The sequence below is a fragment of the Schistocerca serialis genome, chromosome 1 (genome assembly GCF_023864345.2).
Source record: "Schistocerca serialis cubense isolate TAMUIC-IGC-003099 chromosome 1, iqSchSeri2.2, whole genome shotgun sequence".
NCBI classification, from domain to species: domain Eukaryota; kingdom Metazoa; phylum Arthropoda; class Insecta; order Orthoptera; family Acrididae; genus Schistocerca; species Schistocerca serialis.
Genome location: NC_064638.1, coordinates 612,331,163 through 612,344,120, shown reverse-complemented (window position 1 = coordinate 612,344,120; position 12,958 = coordinate 612,331,163). Strand labels below are relative to the sequence as shown.

Sequence of the window (12,958 nt, the reverse complement as noted above, 5' to 3'; positions counted from 1 at the left end):
CGAAGCAAAACGGTTCAGATGGTACGGGGCTGTATGCCATTTTCGCGAGGACAGATGGCTTAAGAAGATGGCGGAACTGATTACTACTAACAGAAGAAGGGGATGACACCTAGAAACAACATGAGAACAGAAAGTCAGAAAAGCTACTCGTAAATATTGGCTGCAGTGCAATGGCAGCACTACAGGTGATGACGAGATGGATTCCGGATAGCAGCATAGCAAGAAGGGTAAGCACCTGGGGAAGATCGTAGGAGTAGTTGGCTGTCTCTTACGTATAGGCAATCGACAACAGCTGAAATCAGGGGAGAGTATACAGAAAGAGCGTCACCACAAATCGTCGGAAGCCAGTTGCTGACAGCTGGGTTTAAATCTCGACATGTCATGCTCTGTTTACCACTGAACACCAAACCACTAGGAACTGAGACTTGCATGATGTATAGCTAGAGTCAAATGGATCATGGTGTGACGTTCAGTGGTGTTCAGCGATATTTCTCATTACTGTCTGTGGTGGACAGATCGTAAACGACCTGATGAAGGGCCACAGGAAGCAGCGGTTCTCGAGATCCATACCTCTCCAACTCCTGGAGTCACGGTGTGGGGAGATGTTGTGTATGAGGACATTACTGATTTGGTAATTGCTGAAGGGAGGCTGAATTTTTGGCAGAATGTTGTGCATACTATTACCCCTCACGACAACGGTCCCAGTTGGCATATTCCAACAGTATAATGCACGATCCCCCCTCCTTGCAGTTCACGCCACAAACGCCTTGAGGAATGTATGGATCCTTGAATGGCGTGTCAGGTCCGCCGACGCGTCAACTCTAGGCCATGTCTGCGATGCGATGAGATGACGTGTATTTCAGTACCAGCCTACAGACTGCAATGTTCAAGATCTGATGCATCAAATGTATTAGTGCCTATGGGGGTCACAGCCGATTCCGATACTGAAGATGACGTAAGTTCCAAAAAGTCTGACGAATATTGGACTGGACACAACTAGGGTCACAGAGTGGAACAGGAACCCAGAAGAAGAAGGGGGTACCTGTCAGACGAAAGAAAGAAGGCCTTCACTACGAGACACAAGAAAGACTAGCAAGAGACATAGACTGTCAGGATACACAGACCTAAATGTGAAAATTTTGTTGATGGTTAACACGTGAAACATGGAGGGACAACGAGGAAAAAATCAGAGCTTGTTAAATTTATTCGTTACTTCTACATACATTTAGATTAGCTGAAGTTGCTGCATAGGTGTAAATAATGTCTGGGTGACAAAAAGGAAAGAAATCGTTTTCGATTTTTAAGTAGATGAAGCTTCAGCACTCTAATTTACGTCGAAAACTAAGTTCAAAACAATTTTAAAAAACTGAAGGAAGGGCACGCATACCAAGGCCACACAGAAGTACTAAAAATGATTCAAATGGCTCTGAGCACTATGGGACTTAACAGCTGTGGTCATCAGTCCCCTAGAACTTAGAACTACTTAAACCTAACTAACCTAAGGACATCACACACATCCATGCCCGAGGCAGGATTCGAACCTGCGACCGTAGCAGTCGCGCGGTTCCGGACTGCGCGCCTAGAACCGCGAGACCACCGCGGCCGGCCACACAGAAGTACTACATACAGCCAAGAGAGGAAGAAAACTAGGCCCGTTAGGAGCACTTGAGGTAAACAAACAATTGGCTCAAAGTCCCGCTCTGCGTCTAAACGATCAATTACAGCTGAGCATATCCCCATTTTAAATTTTTCACACGATGCAATCAACCAGCCACAAGCCCACAAATCACTACAAATCACCACAATGACACACACTGCTACACAAAATTAAAACACGATAGATTTTCCTATTCCTCATCTTGCTTCCCCTAAGAACTTCAACAATTAAATTGAAATACTGTAATATCGTGTATTTTAACCTAAGAAGCAGTGTCCCTTCCAGACACTAGTTCCTGAAGATGGCCGGATAAGCCGAACACTAGTTTAAAATATACTAAAATCAGTAGAACAAAACCAGTGTACTTCTCATTCAACCTTAAATATGGAATTTTTCTACCAAGAAGTAACGGAAGAATCCATTACAAAAATTAAAAACTCGTCAAAATCGTTATGACAGTAGTATTTGTACACGCAGAAATACTAATTTCTAGCAATTCGAAAGTGTTTCAAAAAAATGCGTGTGAAATCTTATGGGACTTAACTGCTAAGGTCATCAGTCCCTAAGCTTACATACTAATTAACCTAAATTATCCTAAGGGCAAACACATACACCCATGCCCGAGGGAGGACTCGAAGCTCCGCCGGGACCAGCCGCACTGACCATGACTGCAGCGCCTTAGGCCGCTCGGCTAATCCCGCACGGCCACGGAAGTGTTTCCATAGTACACACTGTCAGTTCACGTAAAGTTTGATACGGGAGACAAAAACATGGAAGCTCCAAAAACACAACACATTACTACGCCTAACGCGGTGTGGGAAAACAGTTGGCATTAAAAACAGCTTCCAGTCTTGAACAATGTAAGCCGTGTGAAAAGGGGTTCCGTCGTCCTGTACCATTGCATCACCATTGGGGAACAAACATTGACACATAATCCTTCGCAGCTAGGTGACCTTTCATAGTAACCTTGGGACCAATGGAATATCACCGTATGGCTGTCCATACAATCACCGAATCCCCGTCACGTTTCACTCTTGGTAGCAAGCAGCCTGCACCGTAGGCTAGCGACAGCGTACGCCAGACATAAACTCAGCCACATCTTGCAAACTGTTTGAAACAAGCCTCACCCGACCAAATGACTTTCTTCTGTTGCCCCATAGTCCAGGTTTCTCGGCTTCGGCAATATGTTCTCCTGTTACGGGTATTTGCACCACTGACGTGTGATTTTGGAATTCCACCTAGCCCTGCAATTCCCAGCTTATCGAGCTCTTTTCGTGTTATTTTGGTGCTGTCAGGGTTCACGACTGCGACATTGAGATCTGTAGAGACTTTTGCCCCTATTGTTCTCTAATTTTCGTCACAGTCCTCTTCAATGACCGTCTGTCACGATCACTCAACAAACAATCGCGTACGCGTTGTGACTTAGCGGATGATATTCTTACGCTTTCCCTGTACGCGGTATAAACCTCGATACAGTGCCTCTTGAAACACCCAACACTTCCGACTACCTTTGTTACGGAAGCACCCATCGTAGGAGCTCAAATAGTTTGCTCACGCTTGAATTCACTTAGCACCGGAGTAATGCACCCACAACGGCACAGAAAACTGTTCTGACAAGGCATTGAGGGCACTGCATAGCCGAGTGTTTCTTGGTCAGATACAACGGCATAACTCGAACGCTTGGCCAACATCTGCATATATGTTAAAGCAAGCATTTCTCGTGGTGTTTTCATATTTCTGTACAAACTCTGTATAATCGATTTTCAGTGTTCGAACTTCGGTTTTACGTCAGTTAGCCAACTGTTTCGTCTTCCCTGTTATTGACAAAATATTATTTCTCCTACCAACGAAGCCGTTGATTAATTTCCTCTCTGCCTCACCTGCTCGGCGCGTGCTTAAATTTCTAACGCTCATTTACACATGTCATGTGGATTCAGAAGAAGTATCTGTATTAGCCTTTAATGCATCTTTTCGGAGCTGCGGCTGCCATCGTAATGTCTCCAGTTATACTCTGCATCTATCGACTTAAAGGTCCGATACTGTAGTTAAGTTAACTGAAAAACATCTAAAGGTGAGCTAAACTCAAACACTACGTAGACCTACACCGAGGAGCGAAAAAAACTGGTACACCTACCTAATATCGTGTAGGATCCCTGCGAGCACGCATAAATGCCGCAACACGAAGTGGCATGGACTCGACTAATGTCTGAAGTAGCGCTGGACAGAACTGACACCATGAATCCTGCAGGGCTGTCCATAAATCAGTAAGAGTACGAGAGGATAGAGATCTCTTCTGAACAGCACATTGCAAGACATCCTAGATATGCTCAATAATGTTCATGTCTGGGGAGTTTGGTGGCCAGCGGAAATGTTTAAACTGAGAAGAGTGTTCCTGGAGCCACTGCGTAGCAGTTCTGGATGCGTGGGGTGTCACATTGTCCTGATGGGGTTGCCCTAGTCCGTCGGAGCGCACAATGGACATGAATGGATGCTTACGTACGTGTCGCGTATCAGAGTCGTATCTAAACGTAACAGTGGTTCCGTATCATTCCAACTCCACACGTCCCACAGCATTACAGAGCCTCCGCCAGCTTGAACGGTCCCCTGCTGACGTGCAGTGTCCATGGATTCATGATGTTGTCGCCATACTCGAATGCGTCCATCCACTCGATACACTTTGTAACGAGACTCGTTCGACCAGGCAACATGATTCCAGTCATCAACAGTCCAATGTCGGCGTTGACGGGCCCAGGCGAGGTATAAAGCTTTCTGTGATGCAGTCGTCAAGGGTACACGAGTGCGCCTTCGGCTCCGAAAGCCCATATCGATCATGTTTCGTTGAATGTTTCGCACAGTGACACGTGTTGATCGCCCAGCGTTGAAATTTGCAGCAATTTGCGGAAGGGTTGCCCTTCTGTCAGGTTGAACTGTTCTCTTCTCACGTCGTTGGTACCGTTCTTGCAGGATCTTTTTCCGGCCACAGCGATGTCGGAGATTTGATGTTTTACCGGATGCCTGATATTCACAGTACACTCGTGAAATGGTCGCACTGCCAAATCCCCATTTTATCGCTACATCGCAGGAGTGCCGATAGTAACAGCACGTTCAAACTCACTTAACTCTTAACCTGCCATTGTAGCAGCAGGAACCGATCTAACAACTGCGCCAGACACTTGTTGTCTCATATAGGCGTTGCAGCGCCATATTCTGTCTATTTACATGTGTTTGTATTTGAATACACATGCCTATAACAGTTTCTTTTTCGCTTCAATGTATACAACAGAGTTTGAGTGAGTGCAAGGGAGTTAGTGCTAAGAGAACCGGAGAAGTCTGAGAATAAAATAACAATATTTTGTAATCTGCAATGGATTTAGTGAATTAGTTGTTAAGATCACGATTAATATAGCTCCAATATTATGCTTTATTAGATTACTCTTCGAAATTTTCAGCTAAAACCAAACAACTGTGAAGCAGACACACGGACGGGATTCTTATGAATCTATCTTTTTTTTTTTCACAGTACAAATATTTGTTAATACAAATCTGCTCTGTGCAGACCTTGGCGAATAAACGTCTTTGTTGCTGTATCGCAGTAATAAGGACATAATAGATATACCTAATTAAAACGCATATCTTATGTTATTGGACAGACGAAACAAAAGACAGAACGTGTGATGGCAGATCCGATGCTGCTCTGACGTAACTCTTTGTACAAACGCTGCCCGCAGGGCGGTGCTATTACCGGAAAACTGCTCTGAAATTATGCACGAAGCGTCGGCTGGCAGAGAACGCGAAATATTAAAAGGAAGCCGCCTGTGACCTCTGGTTTCCAGTTTGAAGAGAGTGATAAACATGTAGGGGCAGAAAATGAGAGAACTGTCGTCAGAGTGAAATATGTTAAAGCGCAACCACAGAAAGTGATGAAAGAGTAATAAGGTTCATCATGTAGAAAAATGTTCACATGTGTATCACAAAGCAACTGCCACGTTTATTTCATTATTCGACACATCCCAAGTCTAGAAATAGCTCATATTCATCGCAGGAATTTAGGAACGTCAGAGCGGTTTTTGAAGATGTTTCTAGTATCAGAATCTGGTAAAAGGAATCGGAATAATAAGCTGCTTAAATTAATTTTTCATCTTTCCTTCGATGCAGAAAGACACTGTGTGGGAATGGAAAGGATATTCGAGCGATGCTTATCTCGAATGCATTCTTTTTCACAAACACAGCTGTTTACATCTGCTACAGTTTCAAGACATTATAGTGGGCTTTTTGTTACAGATGAAAGTGAAGATAACACAAAAGTCATTCGAGTGGAATCGCAAACTGCTTTCGATAGAACTGATCAGAATCGACGTCGATTTATTGTAGGAGGCATATCACTATCTTCAGCTGAAGAGATTTGGTGTATGAACAGAGCAGATCAAACGCTGAATCAGATCCAGTACAGATATGAACCTAACAATTTACCATTGTGGTATATCTGTCATCACCATTCATGTTAAAATGGTAAGCAATATGTACAGTGAGCAGCCAAAACATTACGACCGCTGCCCTCCGCGATGTTAGATGACGCCTGGTGGCGTTGCGGTCTCGTGACGCGGTAACAGAAGTAGACTATGTGATCAAAAGTATCCGAACACCTGGCTGAAAATGACGTACAAGTTCGTGGCGCCCTCCATTGGTAATGCTGGAATTCAGTATGGTATTGGCCCACCGTTAGTCTTTATGACAGCTTCCACTCTCGGAGGCATACGTTCAATCAGGTGCTGGAAGGTTTTTTGGGGAATGGCAGCCCGTTCTTCATGGGGTGCTGCACTGAGGAGAGGTATCGATGTCGATTGGTGAAGCCTGGCACTAAGTGGGAGTTCCAAAACATCCCGAAGGTGTTCCATAGGATTCAGGTCAGGACTCTGTGCAGGCCAGTCCCTTACACGGATGTTATTGTCGTGTTACCACTCCGCCACAGGCCGTGCATTATAAACAGGTGCTCGATCGTGTTGATAGACGCAGTCGCCATCCACGAGTTGCTCTTAAATAGTGAGAAGCAAGGAAGTGCTTAAAACATCCATGTGGGCCTGTGCTATGATAGTGCCACGCAAAACAACAAGAGGTGCAAGCCCCCTCCATTAAAAACACGAACACACCATAACACCACCGCCTCCGAATTTTGCTGTTGGCACTACACACGATGGCACATGACGTTCACCGGGCATTCGCCATATCCCACACCCTGCCATCGGATCACCAAATTGCGTACCGTGATTCGTCACTCCAAAAAACGGTTTTCCACTGTTCAATCGTTCAATGTTTACACTCCTTACACCAAGCGAGGCGTCCTTTGGCATTTATTGGCGTGATGTGTTGCTTATGAGCTGTCGTTCGACCATGAAATCCACGTTTTCTCACCTCCCGCCTAACTTTCATAGTACTTGCAGTGGATCCTGATGCAGTTTGAAATTCCTGTGTGATGGTATGGATAGATGTTTGCTTATTGCAACTCTCTTCAACTGTCGGCCGTCGCTGTCAGTCAACAGACGAGGTCGGCCTGTACGCTTTTGTGCTGTACATGTCCCTTCACGTTTCCAATTCTCTATCACATTGGAAACAGTGACCTAGGGATGTTCCGATGTGTCGAGATCTCGCGTACAGACGTATGACACAAGTGACACCTAATCAACTGTCCACGTTCGTAGTCCGTCAGTTCCGCGGAGCGCTCCATTCTGCTCTCTCACGATGTTTAATGACTACTGAGGTCGCTGAAATGGGGCACCTTGTAGTAGGCGGCAATACAATGTACATAACTGAAAAACTTATGTTATTGGGGGTGTCCGGATACTTTTGATCACTTAGAGCATCTAAGCGAAGCACACATGGACGGACGATCGCCCTATCGAAGACATTGGCTGCAAATGGGGAAATCCATTGAGATAAGAGACTTTGACAAAGCGCAGACTATCGTTATGTAGAGCCTGTGAATGAGTATGTAGAAAACGACGAAGATGGTTGAATGTTCACGTACTACTGTCGTGAACATCTACCAAAATAGGTAGGACAGTGAACTACCACTAAATGCTAATGGTTCGACCTCCATCACTCTTGACAGAATGCGGGGTTCGGATGCTTGTCTGCTCTGCAAAGTAGGATAGATGGTGATATGTGGCACCTTTGTCGAAAGAGCACAATGCTGGTGCACGTACTAGTGTTTCGGAGCACGCCGTTCATCGTACATTGTAGAACATGAAGCTCCGCAGCAGACCACCCTTACGTCTTCACAAAGGCATCACCAATTACGATTGCAGTGGGCACGTGACCATAGCGATTCGACCGTCGATCAACGGACACGTGTCGGCTCTTCGCGTAGATTACATTTTTGCTGCAGTAGGTCATGGCCGTCTCCACAAACGCCGTCATCGAGTTGAACGACGGGTCGAAACGTGCAGCGCGCCTCGGTCTAGGCTGGCGAGAGTGGTATTACGATATGGGGACATTACCTGCGCTTGCATGGAACCTATGCTACTACCCGAAGGCAAGCTGATAGCTGCGGACCACCTGCATCCCTTCACGCTTGATCGCCGACAGCGATGTCATCCTTCAGCAGGCAGTATAACTGCCAGTGTCTCGCAGCCAGAACGTGCTACATTAATTTGAGGAGCACTATAGTGAACTCAAGTTGATGTCTCGGCGACCAAATGCGCCTCTTGAAAATCCTGTGAAACCCAAATGTGTCGCTATCGGGCGGCATCACCGCATACGCAAACCAGCAGCCCGTTATTTACGCGAATTACGTGAACTGTGCGTATACATCCAATGCAACATACCTCCACAAACCTACCAACAGCTGTCGGATCCCTGATACACAGAATGAGTGATTTAGTTCGTTCCAATGGAGGACAAATGAGCTATTAAGCAGGTGGCCGTACTAGTGTGGCTCATCACTGTATAAACTATCTGATCAGAGATGTGCGGACACCTCTCAGTGGACATTGATATGGGGTATATCCCTCCTTCGCCTTTGTGACGGCTCCATTTCCACCGGGGACAATCTCTGTGACGTGTCCGAAAATCTGTGGAGGAACGGCAGTTCATTGTTGCTAAAGGGCCGAAAGCAGAGAAGGCAGTGACGTTGGACACTGACGGAAGTCGACGTCTTAACGTTGCCAAAAGGCCCTCAATTGGGCATTTGGGCAGCCCAGTTCGTTTCAGAAACGTTACTGTCCACAAACCAGTAACCCCACAGAGACCGCTTTATGACAGGTTGTACTGTCAAGCTGATACAATCATCGTCTCCGAACTGTTCTTCTACTGTACGCAGCACACAGGCTGTAAAATATGTTCGCATCCTTCCGCATTTAGCTTTTTCTTAAGCGCAATAAGGGAAGCGCAGCCTAACCACGAAAAACACCCCCCCCCCCTACCGTAACATCACCCCCTCCGTTCTTCTCTGCTGATACTGGACATGATGACAGGTACGTTCTCCAGGCATTCGCCAAACCCAAACCCCTCCATCGAACTGCCACAGGGTAGAGCGTGGTTCATCACTCCAGATCACTCGTTTCCAGTCATCCAACATCCTCTGTGGCGTCGCTCTTTACACCACCTCAAGGGTCGCTTTCCACTGACTACAGTAATGAGGAGCTGCTCGATCGTGACATTCCATTCTTTTTAATTCCCTAGGCACAGGCACCGTGGCAGCTGGATTGCTGGTGATTATTTGAAACTCACGAGTGATTCTTTCTGCTAATTTCATCTGAATTTTGTTGCAACCACCCTCCGCGATTCTCGACGTTCCCTGTCCGGCATTTCGTGAGGTTTGTCCGGTTTTGGTTTAGCTGTGATTGTCAATCGCGTTTCCACTTCAGTCACATTACCAACAGTCAGCCTGGGTAGCTCAAGCGAGCCTATCTGCATGCAGTCTATGAACCAGCAGAAATTCATCTACATCGCTTAAGAATCAGTGTTTGTGTTATTCATATTACTTAGTGAAGAGAGTAACACACCACTCACCACTTTATCTGCAATGCGAATTGGTGAGCAGTCCCAAAAGGCGTAAAAGGAAAAAAAAAGTGATCAACTTGGCTGAATGGCATGCGAGGGGCCTGGTTTCTTCTCCCAGCCAAGTCGGAGATTTTCTCCACACGGGGAACTGGTGTTGCGTTATCTACATCACCATCGATACGCAAGTGGCCGAAGTGGCGTCAAATAAAAAGACTTAAAACCGGCCAAAATATACCATATTCACATTTCATTTCCGTTAGTCATCACTAAAATGTAATGAAGATCAATGGAAATTATTCCTTGATATCTTGAAATAACTATCATGGTGTGTCTTCCTGTAGTTACCATTTCTCTGAACAATTTTCTTTGCCAGTTCTAAGGAGAACTTTCTCGATTCTGTTTCTGGCATCCTCCTGTAAAGCCACTTCTCAAACGCTTATTTTTCGTTTCCGGTTTTCCCAAACGCTTATTTTTCGTTTCCGGTTTTCCCAAAGTCCATATCTCATTTTCTGACAATTCCGTGTCCCAAACGTACATACTGAAATTTTCTTTGTTAACTAAAGACCTTGTCTGACAGCAGTGGACTGAATACTGACATTCTTATGGTAGACAATGCTCCCTCTTTGTCTCTGCTAGTCTACCTCTCACATCCTCCTTGCTTCATCCGTCAAGTATTGTTATGAGTCCTAGGTAATTGAATCCATTCACTCTTTTACCACGTTGTAGCCGATTCTAATGCAAAGCTTACCACTAAATTAACTACTGCTGCTTTTTTGTTAAATTATCGATATGTGTAAAATCATTTCGTAAAAATAATTTTCTTCGACACTACAAGCAAACACTACTCATACGAACAATCTTTTTTCTTTATGGTAAAATCGTATAGGTTGTTCGGACGCTTCATGTTCCTCTTCAGTTACTTTTACACGAACGGTGTTTCGACATCTCAATTGGAATTTTTTTCTGGTTTTCACGTTCAGCTGAATAACGTAAGAACCTGATGATGATCCCATCAAACTGGTAGAAACGTGTATCATGTAGAAGAAACTGAAGAGAAACGTGACGCAGCCTAACAACCTAGAAGATTTTTATCTTCAATGACAGTGGTCACGGAAGTCTGCGAACTAATATAGATCGAAACTTCCTGGCAGATTAAAACTGTATGCCCGACCGAGACTCGAACTCGGGACCTTTGCCTTTGGCGGGCAAGTGCTCTACCATCTGAGCTACCGAAGCACGACTCACGCCCGGTACTCACAGCTTTACTTCTGCCAGTATTTCGTCTCCTAAAGGCAAAGGTCCCGAGTTCGAGTCTCGGTCGGGCACACAGTTTTAATCTGCCAGGAAGTTTCATATCAGCGCACACTCCGCTGCAGAGTGAAAATCTCATTCTGGTAATATAGATCGCTTTTTCTCAAGCTCTAAATTTGCATCAAACATTTCGATTTTCCTATCGGTACCAATTTCTTTATTTTTCTCTGGCTCCCAGCCCCTCCTTCTTCCCCCCCCCCCCCCCTCTCTCTCTCTCTCTCTCTCTCACTCCCTCCCGCTCTCTCTCTCACACACACAGAAAATCCGCCCCTCCCTTTTTTTCTCTTTCTCTAGATTTCAGTGTGCTTCTCTCATTTTCTTTCTCTCACTCTGACATTCTGTCTCTGCCTCCCACCTATCCTTTCCTCTCACAAGCAGAATTCTTAAATTATCTTAAAGCACTTACATGGAATGGCCACGAACTTTCACGTACTCAGCAACATAAGTCTGTCAGCAAGTGCGTGTCACCGCCCCATCCACTTGCTCGAAAAGCGCCTCTTGCGGCAGGCTGAAGAAAGGCTGCAACCTCGGGCCGTCACTTGAGACCGCTAGGCAACAGAGAGCCGCCAACTTACCTGAAACAGATAAAAGAGGAGGGGGCGTCAGATTGGCTGCGGTCGGCACCTGCGCGGCGCGCCAGCGGGAGGTCCCCGATTTCCGCCACAGTTCGCGCGCGCGCAAATTAGCGCGACGGCCTCCCGTAATTAGATAGCGAACGCAATCAAATATAGAGACACGCGTCCGCGGGCACAGCCGAACGAGGGGGGAAAAAAAAGAGCCGCCGCGCCGCGCTGCACCGCAACGAAATAACTGTAAATAGTGGCGCCCGGTGCCCAGCGCGCTAGGGGCAAATTAAACGAATGCGTGCCAGCTAGGGCACTGTGCAAACGAAAAACTGTGCCAGCCGACCGAAAACAAATACGCGCCACTGTAGAATATTATATCACTCTCCGAGGCTCCTCGATTTTTTTTTCTCCTCTCTCCTCAAAGCCACTGCCATAACGCGCCCAACATTCGTGTTCGCGGCCGAAATAAAAACTGTTTGTCGAAAACAGGCTCAATGGCCGTCCGTGTTCAATTTGCTTCTCGCCGGTGTTTGCGTAGTTCATTGCACGTATTATATCAAAATTAAGATTCGTTTTTATGCCATAAAAATTCGGTTGTTACAGGATTACAACATGCTCTGTAATAAATTGTTATTGTCTCTAAGGAAATGAAGAGCATTGTCATCAGTACAGATGACCTATGTTCGAAAATTGAAAAATGAGTCTTTCCCTCTGCAACGAACCACAGGCCCGATTGGAAATTATTTACGTAGAAAATGACTTCTAGATTAGTCCCCGAACCAGGGTCCTCGACCTTTGCCTAGAACAATATTATTTTCATCATTTTCTCGATCATTTTGATGAGAATTTTAAATCTTGATCAGCAGCTATGCTTTTTTAACCTGTGGCCAGTGATGGTGTCGGGTTAGAGCATGGTTGGTTACAACAATGAGCGCTGGCGAATGGGGCTACAACTTCAAAACTCGTTATAATTAATGAACTCTAAATATACAAAATAAAATACCAAAGAATTTGAAAAGTGATTACAGAAAAATCGAGATAGTTTCCCAATTCAGATTTAAGTGAAGCCATTTAGGAAAATGGCCTGGAAAACACTGATTACAAAATTCGTTTCACAAAATTGAAACCACTTTTAGGTTAATAAAAGGCACCTGCAACAAGAACTTGTCTCAAAATAGGCAAAACTGAGACACTATAACAGTCATCAAACTACAGGTTTTTATGGACTGATACACCCATTTTAAACAGAAGGTGAGGGACACTGAAGAAGTCCCAAACAGAAAATGAAAAGAAGCAGAAAAAATTTATATCCAAGAGAGAAAGTAATGTGGGCACAAAATAAAGCTGCAACAAAGTATATAGCTAAGTGTATGTGTGTGTGTCTTCCAGTAGCACCTACTGAACCACTGGATCTATAGCAACCAAA

General features: G+C 45.2%; 1 long non-coding RNA gene across 1 annotated transcript in view; it reads right to left on the bottom strand.

Moving 5' to 3' along the window:
- LOC126477832 (uncharacterized) overlaps positions 1-11,535 on the bottom strand; it is a 491,696-nt gene extending 480,161 nt beyond the window's left edge. The window contains exon 1 of the long non-coding RNA XR_007587435.1: positions 11,373-11,535. This is a non-coding gene — a long non-coding RNA (uncharacterized LOC126477832). The remainder of the gene's footprint in view (positions 1-11,372) is intronic.
- Between the last annotated feature and the right edge of the window lie 1,423 nt (positions 11,536-12,958).